The sequence below is a fragment of the Somniosus microcephalus genome, chromosome 6 (assembly GCF_052327205.1).
Source record: "Somniosus microcephalus isolate GS21.2 chromosome 6, FLI_Smic_1.0, whole genome shotgun sequence".
Taxonomy (NCBI): Eukaryota; Metazoa; Chordata; class Chondrichthyes; order Squaliformes; family Somniosidae; genus Somniosus; species Somniosus microcephalus.
In genome coordinates this window covers 43,084,922-43,097,913 of record NC_140992.1, presented here as the reverse complement: position 1 = coordinate 43,097,913, position 12,992 = coordinate 43,084,922, and positions in this window count along the sequence as shown.

Here is a 12,992-nt window from a genome sequence, read left to right as displayed (position 1 = left end):
ATTGGGGAAACACTGTGTGTATGTAGATAAACCTGTATAATCCCCTTTTAACTGCTGTATTCCCCTCCCCCCGCAAGACAGTTGCAAGCTGAGAGGAATAAGGCACGTTCAGACTTGCCTGCTGCTGATAGAAGGAAAACCAATCAGGTTCCAGCAGGTGACCAATCCATGATTCATCACAGGTTCGCGGGCTTCACGAATTCAGTACTGTATTGTGAGAGTTGGAGTAAAGACCTATTTCTTGTAGCTCGCTGTGTTGCCTATTTCTTTCCGCGGGAGACCGTAGTCCCCCACACAAGACACTATACAGGCTTATATAGCCCGAGTGGCCACTACCGGCATTACAGTACACAGGGGCTCTTAAAGGCACATACACCACACCAGCGAATCAGGTGCTTCCAAACATAAATTTTGCAAACAGATCCCTATTGAGGCGCAGGACACTTATTTTATTATTAAAATTAATTCTGTGCTCATTACAAGCGACCACCACAGATGTCTAAAAAAATCTGTGGACAAATGTCGCAGCGAACCGAAACTTGGGTGCAGTCGTCGCACGTCTAAATTCATCATTGTTGCACCTGTTTCATGCCTGAAAAACAGGCACAACAATATTAATGGCCCAGAACTTTGGGTCTCCACGGGTGAGTACGCATGGGGTACTCACCCGTAGGCCCGATGGAAGTGCCGGTTTCCTGCATGCGCGGGAAACCGGCACTTCCGTTCCTCTGAACGAAGGGGTTCAGAGGTCGAACGCGTGCGCGGGGGAGGCTGCGTGTGCGCATCAAACTTATGTTTTTTTTACAGGTTTCTCTGGGAACATAAGCCTGCAGAAGTTAGAAATGTTAAAAGTAGGCGTAAGGCCTGCTTTTTACAAAGTAAGTGGTGAATTGATTAAAATTAAAACATTTTTTCCACAGGTGTATTATTTTTAAATACTTTAAAGCAAGGTAAGTTTATTTTTAGCCACGTTAGAATATAAAATTATTTTTTGCAAAAATTTAAATTATTGTTTAAAATAGTTATTTCATGTAATTTATAGTTTACTAGCTGGAGTGCCCGGCGGTGCCGAGGCTTTTTCGAGGGCATGTTGTTGTTGGAAGAGAGAGAGAGAGCGACTTGGGGGGGGTGGGGGAAGAGAGAGAGAGAGCGCGACTGGGGGGGGGAAGAGAGGGAGCGACTGGGGGGGGAAGAGAGAGAGCGACTGGGGGGGGAAGAGAGAGAGCGACTGGGGGGGGAAGAGAGAGAGCGACTGGGGGGGGAAGAGAGAGAGCGACTGGGGGGGAAGAGAGAGAGCGACTGGGGGGGGAAGAGAGAGAGCGACTGGGGGGGGAGAGAGAGAGCGACTGGGGGGGAAGAGAGAGAGCGACTGTGGGGGAAGAGAGAGAGCGACTGGTGGGGGAAGAGAGAGAGCGACTGGGGGGGGGAAGAGAGAGAGCGACTGGGGGGGGAAGAGAGAGAGCGACTGGGGGGGAAGAGAGAGAGCGACTGGGGGGGGAAGAGAGAGAGCGACTGGGGGGGAAGAGAGAGAGCGACTGGGGGGGGAAGAGAGAGAGCGACTGGGGGGGGAAGAGAGAGAGCGACTGGGGGGGAAGAGAGAGAGCGACTGGGGGGAAGAGAGAGAGCGACTGGGGGGGGAAGAGAGAGAGCGACTGGGGGGGGAAGAGAGAGAGCGACTGGGGGGGAAGAGAGCGACTGGGGGGGAAGAGAGGAGAGCGACTGGGGGGGGAAGAGAGAGAGCGACTGGGGGGGAAGAGAGCGACTGGGGGGAAGAGAGAGAGCGACTGGGGGGGGGAAGAGAGAGAGCGACTGGGGGGGGAAGAGAGAGAGCGACTGGGGGGGGGAAGAGAGAGAGCGACTGGGGGGGGAAGAGAGAGAGCGACTGGGGGGGGAAAAGAGAGAGCGACTGGGGGGGGAAGAGAGAGAGCGACTGGGGGGGAAGAGAGAGAGCGACTGGGGGGGGAAGAGAGAGAGCGACTGGGGGGGAAGAGAGAGAGCGACTGGGGGGGAAGGAGAGAGAGCGACTGGGGGGGAAGAGAGAGAGCGACTGGGGGGGGGAAGAGAGAGAGCGACTGGGGGGGGGAAGAGAGAGAGCGACTGGGGGGGGAAGAGAGAGAGCGACTGGGGGGGGAAGAGAGAGAGCGACTGGGGGGGGAAGAGAGAGCGACTGGGGGGGGAGAGAGAGAGCGACTGGGGGGGGAAGAGAGAGAGAGCGACTGGGGGGGGGGAAGAGAGAGAGCGACTGGGGGGGGGAAGAGAGAGAGCGACTGGGGGGGGGAAGAGAGAGAGCGACTGGGGGGGGGGAAGAGAGAGAGCGACTGGGGGGGGGAAGAGAGAGAGCGACTGGGGGGGAAGAGAGAGGAGAGCGACTGGGGGGGGAAGAGAGAGAGCGACGGGGGGGGAAGAGAGAGAGCGACGGGGGGGGAAGAGAGAGAGCGACGGGGGGGGAAGAGAGAGCGCGACGGGGGGGGAAGAGAGAGCGCGACGGGGGGGGGAAGAGAGAGCGCGACGGGGGGGAAGAGAGAGAGCGACTGGGGGGAAGAGAGAGAGCGACTGGGGGGGAAGGGGAGGAGGGGAAGGAGGAGGGGGGAAGGGGTAGGGGGAAGGGGGAGGAGTGGGGGGGGAGAAAGGTGGAGGGGGGGAGGAAGGGGAAGGGGAGTCCCCGATGTCCCGCCCCCCCCGATCTCCCGATGTCCCTCCCCCCCCGATGTCCCGCCCCCCCGATCTCCCGCTCTCCCGATGTCCCGCCCCCCCGATCTCCCGATGTCCCGCCCTCCCGATGTCCCGCCCCCCCCGATCTCCCGATGTCCCGCCCCCCCGATCTCCCGCCCCCCTGATCTCCCGCCCCCCCCGATCTCCCCCCCCCGATGTCCCGCCCCCCGATCTCCGATGTCCCGCCCCCCGATCTCCCGATGTCCCGCCCCCGATCTCCCGATGTCCCGAGCCACGCCCCCCGCCCTCCCGAGCACTGGCCTCCCGCTCTCCGGAGCCCCGCCCTCCCGAGCTGGCTCAAGACTGCTGATTGCGGCTAGTGAGAGACGGCCGGTGGGCCGGTTTCCGGGGTAACCCTTCTCACTCTCCAAGCCCCGCCCGAGATCCGCACTCCCGAGAGCCCCGCCCCCCCGCCCGAGCCGAGCGGGGAACAGAGAGAGACGCCGCGTCTCAGCTGCTCCTGCTGCGCGCGCACCCTTTACTAAGATGGCGGCGGTAGCGGCGCTCGGCTGAGGTCCGCCCCTCCAGCCTTCACAAAGATGGCGGCGATCGGGGGCCGCTTGTTGACTGGGGCCGGGAGGTGCCTAGCTCGGCGTGGGTGTGGAGAGAGGCCGAGGCTTCGAGGCCTACCTGGAAAAATGGGGAAAGGTAGGAAATTAATGAGATTAGATAAAAGATTTAGAAAGTAATTAACTTTTTTAAAAAACAATATGTGTTTTAAAAGCAACGTTTTTTTTTAAAGACGCAGAAAGCGGGAAAAGAAAGGAAAAGTTTGGAATCAAGATGGCGGCGACTCACCTCGGTCAGAACGATAAGGCCCGCCCACACACGCACCGATTGGTCGACCGTCAGGTCACCAAAGCGAAGGATTAGTCAATCGTCCGTCACTCGACTGTAGGAGGGCCCGCTCGCACGCGTCAGGAACCCGACGTACGATTGGTCGACCCTCGAGGTCACTCTATCGCTAATGAGCGGATAATGAGATGCTAATGAGCGGAATGTTGAACGTTTTTTGGATACCGCGGGCGCACTTTTTGTCCGGCTGAAACGTAAATACGCTTACGACCGTTTTGGAATGGTAAGCTTTCTTTTGACGTGACGCACGCGTAGGTACGCTCTAACTTTCGAGAGAGGGGGGGCAGGGAGAGAGAGGGGGGGCAGGGAGATGAGAGGGGGGCAGGGAGAGAGAGGGGGGCAGGGAGAGAGAGGGGGGGCAGGGAGAGAGAGGGGGGGCAGGGAGAGAGGGGGGGCAGGGAGAGAGGGGGGGGCAGGGAGTGAGAGGGGGGCAGGGAGAGAGGGGGGCGCAGGGAGAGAGAGGGGGGCACAGGGAGAGAGGGGGGCACAGGGAGAGAGGGGGAGGGCAGGGAGAGAGGGGCGGTGCAGGAGAGAGGGGGGGCAGGGAGTGAGAAGGGGGAGTAGGGAGGGAGTCAGGGGAGAGGGGGTCAGGGAGAGGGAGAGGGAGGAGGGTTTTGAGGGGTCAGGGAAAGACCAGACAATTTTTTTTTTTTAAACGGCTGTTAAGAAAATGGGAGGCCATCTTGAAAGTTTTTAAAAGTTTAAAAAGCTGCCACGGACAACGACCGCGCAGTCTTTGTGGAAAAAAAGCAAAAAAAATGTTTTTTTAAAAACGGGTGTTAAGATGGGAGGCCATCTTCATTGTTTTTTAACGTTTTACCCATTTAAAAAAAAGAATCGGTCCTAACAAAACAACAGAAATTTCACTCACTTCTCAATCCTCCAAGTGACTCACGTGTACTCAGGCCAGTGTCCGTCTCTTTGTTGATGAAAGAAGGCTAAGCTAATGTATTTATAGTCTCTGAAGGATTAGGCCCACACAGACAATAAACACACAGGTGAAAATAAAGATGGCGGCCACTCACCTCAGTTCAGAACGATAAGGCCCGCCCACACACGCACTGATTGGTCGATCGTCATGTCACCGAAGCGTAGGATTGGAGGATCGGTCAATCGTCCTGTCACTCGACTCTAGGAGGGCCCGGCCGCACACGCGATGAACCCGCCCCCGCCACGCATTGATTGGTCGACCATCGGGTCGCTCGACCGTACGATTGGTCGACCGTCGGGTCGCTTGACCGTACAATTGGTGGACCTCAATGCCACTCTATGCTAATGAGTGGATAATGAGCGGAATTTGGAACGTTTATTGGATACCGCGGGCGCAATTTTTGTCCGTCCGAAATGTAAATACGCTTACGACCGTTTTGGAACCGTAAGCTTTCTTTTGACGTAACGCACGCGTAGGTACGCTCTATAACTTTCGAGCGCATAGCCGGACAGACGCACACCGGAGGACAGATAGACAGACAGACAGACAGACAGACAGATCGATCCGTTTATATATATATAGATTTAAAAAATGTGATGTTTAAAAAAAATTTATTTGAAGGTTTAGTGCTATTTTGGGGCTGTAGTATTTATAAGTCTTGACAGCACTTCCTGTCAGACTTATGAATGGAGCATTCCCTGCTCCGATTGGCTGCCCATGGCCCACGTGATCCCAGGGGACGCATCGAACGAACTGTGCCCCTGGGGCACTGCGCGCCGGCAGCTGGACCAGGCCCCGGATCGGAATTCCACAGGGCCCTACAGCTCAACGGCCGGCGCGCAAGGTAAGTGCAGGTCGGGGGCTTGCACCCGCGGAAGCCCCCGACCTGAATTTCTGGGCCATTGTTGAATTTAGACCCCGATGTTATTTCAGTAGACTGTAGCTTGCAAAATAATTTTGTGATTGGATCTATTTCGAATTCCTCTGCAGCATTTCAAATGCTGAAAGCAGAAATTTAGGTGCGGCAATTTGGTCACCTTGGACCTTTCATTACATATTACGTTTTATAAAGTTACCCCAAATGTGATTACAAACTTTCCATTTTGAACACTTTAAAATGTATAGCAGTAATTAAAAATCATTTAATTCTTTTAGCAAATTTGCATGAACAAAAAGTCGGAAGCAGAGAGCCTTGCAAAAGAGATTGGCTCATGGCACTTCATTCTGTGCTTTATTACATTACTAGCTGAAGTGCCCGGCGGTGCCGAGGGTCTTTTGAGGGCATGTTGTTGTTGGAAGAGAGAGAGAGAGCGACTGGGGGGAAGCAAGCGAGCGAGCGACTGGGGGGGAAGCGAGCGAGCGACTGGGGGGAAGCGAGCGAGCGACTGGGGGGAAGCGAGAGAGCGACTGGGGGGAAGCGAGAGAGCGACTGGGGGGAAGAGAGAGAGCGACTGGGGGGAAGAGAGAGAGCGACTGGGGGGAAGGGAGAGAGCGGCTGGGGGGAAGGGAGAGAGCGGCTGGGGGGAAGAGAGAGCGGCTGGGGGGAAGAGAGAGAGCGGCTGGGGGGAAGAGAGAGAGCGGCTGGGGGGAAGAGAGAGAGCGGCTGGGGGGAAGAGAGAGAGCGGCTGGGGGGAAGAGAGAGAGCGGCTGGGGGGAAGAGAGAGAGCGGCTGGGGGGAAGAGAGAGAGCGGCTGGGGGGAAGAGAGAGAGCGGCTGGGGGGAAGAGAGAGAGCGGCTGGGGGAAGAGAGAGAGCGGCTGGGGGGAAGAGAGAGAGCGGCTGGGGGGAAGAGAGAGAGCGGCTGGGGGGAAGAGAGAGAGCGGCTGGGGGGAAGAGAGAGAGCGACTGGGGGGAAGAGAGAGAGCGACTGGGGGAAGAGAGAGAGCGACTGGGGGGAAGAGAGAGAGCGACTGGGGGGAAGAGAGAGAGCGACTTGGGGGGAAGAGAGGGCCTGGGGGGAAGAGAGGGCGGGGGGGGGAAGAGAGGGCGGGGGGGGGAGGGGAGGGAGGAGGGGGGGAGGAGGGGGGAGGAGTGGGAGGGGAGAGGAGGGAGGGGAGCGAGGGAGGGGAGAGGGGAGGGGGGAGAGGAGGGAGGGGGGGAGAGGAGGGAGGGGGGGGAGGAGGAGGGAGGAGGGAGGGGAGGAGGAGGGGAGGGGAAGGGGGGAGAGGAGGGGGGAAGGGGGAGAGGAGGGGGGGGAGGGGAAGGGGGAGAGGAGGGGGGGAGGGGAGGGGAGGGGAAGGGGGGGAGAGGAGGGAGGGGGGAGGGAAGGGGGGAGAGTCCCCGAGCCCCCTGATCCCCGTCCCCCCAAACTCCCGAGCCCCCTGATCCCCACCCCCCCGAACTCCCGAGGTTGGCCCGCCTCCGCCCCCACCCCGCCCCCCCCCGAGGCTTGCCCCCCCCCCCCGAGGCTCGCCCCCCCCCCCCCCCCCGAGGCTCGCCCCCCCCCTCCCAACCAAGCACCGAACTCCGGAGGCCCGATCTTCCGAGCTGGCTTCAAGACCGCCGATTGTGGCTGTGCGAGACGGCCGGCGGGCCCAGTTGCCGGGGTAACCCTTCACGCTCAGCAAGCCCCGGCCGAGATCCGCAGTCCCGAGAGCCCCGCCCCGCAGTCCCGAGAGCCCCGCCCCCCGGCCGAGTCGGCTTGAAGTCCACCGATTGCGGCTGAGAGAGACGGCCGGCGGGCCCGGTTGCCTGGGTAACCCGCGCAGTCTGTGAAACCAAGAGATTTTTTTTTTTTAAAAAGCTGCCGCGGAGTAGGAACGCGCAGTCTGTGAAAGCAACAGAAATGTTTTTAAATTTTTTTTTAATAAACGGGTGTTAAGAAGATGGGAGGCCATCTTGAAACTTTTTTAATGTTTTTAAAAAGCTGCCACGGAGAAGGAACGCGCATTCTTGCTGAAAACAGCAAAAGTTATTTTTTTTTAAACGGCTGTTAAGATGGGACACCATCTTCATTGTGTTTTAACGTTTTAGACACTGTGTTTTGACGTTTTACACATTTAAAAAAAATCGCTCCTAACAAATAAACACACAGAAGGTGAGAATAAAGATGGCGGCCACTCACTTCAGTTCAGAATGATAAGGCCCGCCCACACACGCACCGATTGGTCGACCGTCAGGTGACCAAAGCGTAGGATTGGTCAATCGTCCCGTCACTCGACCGTAGGAGGGCCCGGCCGCACGCGGCAGCAACCCGGCGTACGATTGGTCGACCTCGCGGTCACACTGTCGCTAATGAGCGGATAATGAGATGCTAATGAGCGGAATGTTGAAGGTTTTTCGGATACCGCGGGCGCGATTTTAGCCCGGCCAAAACGTAAATACGCTTAAGACCGTTTTGGAAAGGTAAGCTTTCTTTCGACGTAAAGCACGCGTAGGTATGCCCTGTAACTTTCGAGCGCATAGCCCGACAGGCGCACACGTGAGGACAGAAGGACAGACAGATCGACCGATTTATATATATATAGATAGATATGATGTCATGCACCAAATTAATCATGCAAGCAAGGTCCTTCAAGGACCTAGCAGCTATATTAGTGGAGTGAGGTAGAAGCAGTGCAAAAGTATCTGAAGGCCTATCGGGAAAAGGGATACTTCTTCTATAAACATTGATGCGTGAAAAATATCAGAACAGATAGGAGACTTAAACTCCCTCAGGAAAGGTAAAGACATGAAGGTGCATCTTGGGCTACGAGGTGTAAGACGACCCCGCAAAAACATCCAAAGGCAGGTTCCGGAGGGATTTCTTTCTTCCTGTAATCGATGTGGCGGTGTCCAGCCTCACCAAATGATTTAGTCAAGTTGAATGTTTCTCTATTTGGTTCTCTGTATACCACTGAGGGAACAAAGCAGGCTATCAAAGAAGGAGCCCGAGAGGAGTGATGCAATAAACTGGTGCTCACAATGGGCGAAACTGTCCGTCCGACACGGCACTTGAAATTCACACAGCCATTGGCACTTTTCCAGTAAATCATTCTTCAACACTGCTTTACAAAGAAAGCCCTTTATCCTAACCTCTTTATTGCTGTCAGATTGCTGTTGACGATGCCTGCGACAGTTCCACCAGGAGAAAGAAGCTTTTTCCACCTAAAATTGAAAAAGAACCATTTAATGTCGACTATGTTGCCAAAGTGTCTCAATGGCCTGGCAGAGATCTCGATTGAACTTCAGATTTGTCAGAAGCTCGACTACTCAGATATTATACAAGACATTGCTGTAGCTAAAGCATAAAAAGCTTCTTATTGAGTTGTCATACGGCTCATATACTGAAATAATATCAGTGTTTCAGCAACTTTAGAATTATTCAACGTCATTCAATAATACAATACAATACAATACAAATCGCTTTATTGGCATGATAAGGTACATCTTATGTTGCCAAAGCATCAAAATACATTTATGGTTGAACACATAAACGCGGTTCCATTCATACAGTGTATAAACAGGTATATCCCTGAGTTTATAAATATATTTTCGCCTTGTTTATATATACTCTTGTCTTAGTTTACTGGTTGTCCCTCTGTTCATGGCAAGCTGTAACATAGTGTGCCGCCAGTGTTACACAGCTTCTCTCCTCCCCCAGTAGGAATGGGAGTTTTTGGTTGTCAGTCAGATTTCTGAATTCAGGGCATATTTGTGAGAATGTTTGATAGAAATTCTCTCTGATGCCCTGATATTTTCCACAGGCTGTGAGGAAGTGCATCTCTGTCTCAACTACTCCCTGACTGCAGTGAGAGCATATCCTGTCTTCTCTTGGCAGCCTGGTCTGCCTGTGTCTGCCTTTTTCGATCGCTAGGCTATGTTCGCTAAGTCTGTACCTTGTCAAGGTTCTTCTCAGTTTGTTATCCTTTACCATGGTCAGGTAATCAGCTATGTTGTATTGTCTGTTTAGGGCCAAGTAGCAATTGAGTTTGCTTTGGGTTTTTGTTGTTTCTGCCCAATATGACAGATATTTTTCCTTTTGCTTAGCGACGATTGTGTTGGGTCGAATTCTTTGTGTTACCCTGTCACTGTCCTGGGGCTGGTTATTGTTAGTATTGTTATTAGTTACTTTATTGAGTCCCAGGACTAGTTGACTGAGGGTATTCTTCTTTATGGTCAGCTCTTGGCATTTCAGGGCGTCGTAGTGATAGCATTGGGGGTTGCTCATTTGTAGGTGATTCCAAAATTTGGTGGCTCTTTTTTGGATAGTGATTATTAATGGGTATTGCCCTAGTTCCGCCCTGCATGCGTTGTTTACTGTTTTCCTTTGAGTCCGGAGGATACTTTTACAGAATTCCGCATGTAGGATCTCAATTGGGTGTTTGTCCCATTTTGCAAAATCTTGTTGTGTTAGTGGTCCCCAGACCTCACTGCCATAGAGTGCAATTGGTTCAATTACTGATTTGAAAATTTTGAGCCAAATGCTAATTGGGATTTCTATTTGGATTGATTTTTTGATGGCATAGAAAGCCCTTCTTGCTTTCTCTTTCAGTTCATTCACAGCCAGTTTGAAGTTTCCCGTAGAACTGATTTTTAAGCCCAAGTATGTGTAGTGAGTGGTTTGTTCAATTTTGGTTGTTCCTACTGTGAAATTTATTGTGGGTCCATGTTGTTTGGATCTTTGCTGGAACACAAGGACTTTGGTTTTTTGGGGATTTATTGTCAGGGCCCAAGTCTGGCAGTACGACTCCAGCAGGTCCAGGTTCTGCTGTAGACCCTCCTTAGTTGGTGACAGCAGAACCAGGTCGTCGGCATAGAGGAGGAATTTAACCTTGGATTCATATAGGGTGAGGCCGGGTGCTGTAGATTGTTCAAGTAGTTTTGCCAATCCATTAATGTAAATATTAAAGAGTGTCGGTGAGATTGGCGAGCCCTGCGTCACCCCCCGCCCCTGTGGGAAGTATTTTGTTTGTTTGTCTCCAATTTTAACTGCACATTTATTGTTTGTATACATTGATTTAATTACATCATATGTTTTCCCTCCTACCCCGCTTTCGATAAGTTTCAGGAATAAACCGTCATGCCAGATGGAGTCGAAAGCCTTCTGGAAATCTACAAAGCATGCGTAGATTTTGCTTTTGTTATGGTGAACGTGTTTGTCAATTAGGCTCTGTAGGGTGAAGATATGATCGGATGTTCTATAGTTTGGCAGGAATCCAATTTGGCTTTTACTCAAGACATTGTGCTCTTCAAGGAAGTTTATAAGTCTTTTGTTTATGATGCTACAGAATACCTTCCCCAGGTTACTGTTTACACAGATGCCTCGATAGTTGTTTGGGTCGATTTTGTCCCCACTTTTGTATATGGGTGTTATGAGTCCTTTGTTCCAGATGTCAGGGAAATAACCGACACTCAGAACCAAGTTGAAGAGTTTTAGGATAGCCAGTTTCAGTTTGTCGTCTGCGTGTTTAATCATCTCGTTTAGTATGCCGTCTGTCCCGCAAGCTTTTCCTGGTCGCAGGTCCTTGAGTTTTTCAAGAAGTTCTTTTTCTGTTATTATGGCGTCTAGCGGGTTTTGGTTATCTTTTATGGCCATTTCAAGCTTTTCAAGTTTTTTGCGTATTTGGTGTTGCTCTGGTCCTAGTGTGTTTTTCTGGTATAATTTTTCAAAGTGGTTTACCCATGTGTCCCCATTTTGAATGGACAAATCGTCGTGTTGTTTTTTGTGTAGTGTTTTCAAGTTGTCCCAGAAACAATTCGACTCAATGGATTCCTCCATGGAGCTGAGTGTATTCTTAATAAATTGCTCTTTTTTGGTCCTGAGTGTGTTTCTGTATTGTGTTAGCGTCTGACAATAAGTAAGGCGTAATTCCTCGTTTTCTGGATGTCTGTGTTTTTGGTTTGATAGTTTTCTAAGTTTTTTCCTCATGTTATGGCAATCATGGTCAAACCATTTTTCATAGTTTTTTGTTTTGGGTTTGTTCTTGCGAGCTTTCAAGTTTGCATTTGTTGCCAAATTATCAAAAATATTGTTTAGTTTACTAACTGCCCGGTTTACGCCTTCTTTATTGTGAGTGTATATGTTATCCAGAAAGGTGTCTAAGAGAGCTTGAGTTGATGCATTGCTAATTGTTTTCTGGTATTTTTCCGTGTCGTTTTTGGCCCATCTGTACGATTTTTTGGTGTTGTACAGTTTACTGGGTTGTGTTTCTATGTTGTTTGTTTCTGTCTTTTTGAGAAACATAGTAATTTGACTGTGATCTGACAGTGTTGTTTGTGGTTTGACTGTGAATGCTCTGAAAGAGGATGGGTCCAAGTCTGTAATCATATAGTCTACTGTGCTGCAGCCAAGAGGTGAGCAGTAGGTCGATCTTCCTTGGAGGTCTCCTATGAACCTACCATTGACAATGTACAGACCCAGGTTTCGACAGAGCTGTAGTAGCTGTTTACCGTTGGTATTTGACTGCTTGTCGCAGTTATGCCTGTATGGAAGGGAAGGGATGTCAAAGTGGTTATTCCCGAATACGTAATTGTTTCCCTGATTATTGGTGAAGTCTGGTTCTTCGCCCGTTCTTGAATTGAGGTCCCCACAGATCAACACGTTCCCCTGGGCCTGGTATTGGATAATTTCCCCCTCCATGTTGGAGAAGGTGTCCTCTTTGTAGTACGGGGAATCAATTGGAGGGATATAAAGTGCGCAAATGTAAACATCACTGTTATCGCTTATCATTTTGGCAACAATTTTTATATTACCTATTTTCACAATCATATGTGTGAGGATTTGATACCACATTATGTAAATAATCTTTATAATCATTGCCTAGTGAAACGTAGGGGCCCCAAGCCAAATTTTGCGTGGAGCCTCCACAAGGCATCTGCTCCTTTGCCACCCTCTGAACTAATACCTGCCATGGTTCCAGCAAGTCAGCTGGGCCAGATTGCCCTGGCAACAGCCGAGGTGCAGCAATCTGCATGCGGGCCTTTACAGGCCTAAGCATCCAGAAGTTGCCGGCCAGGAGCATCTCTAGGGATCCAACATGAGCAACAGCAGCCTTCCACCAGCTTTGTTGTGGCCACGAGGACAGCACCTTATGCTATTATTAGTGGGGGAGAAAATGGTCCCTGTCGTGATCTTTTTGGTGCAAAATGCACATTGAGGGGATCAATTTCTGGGTGCGATCTGCCGCACCCGTTGTCTCTTGAAAGTGGACCGACTGCCAACTAGGCAGCTGGTGACCTGCGAGAGCCCAGGACGCTTGGCTTAAACACGTGTTAGACATTGAATATGCTAATTGGGGGCCTTACACCTCATTCAGGACCCCAACACCAAATTGGGCAAAAACCGGGCGGGGCATGGGCCGCACATTCTCTGTTCAGTTTTTCCGGGTCCACTGCAGCCTCACCAGAGGTCCTTAAAGGGACTTCTGGAGGCCGCCAAAGATCAGGCAAGTTTTTACTTTTTCATGTACATTTATGCGGAGCCAGGAGGAGCAGGGTTAAAATGACGCATACGTTTCCCAGAATGGATCACTGGATGGCAATGAGGAGCAGGAACCTGCCTGATTTTTTTCACT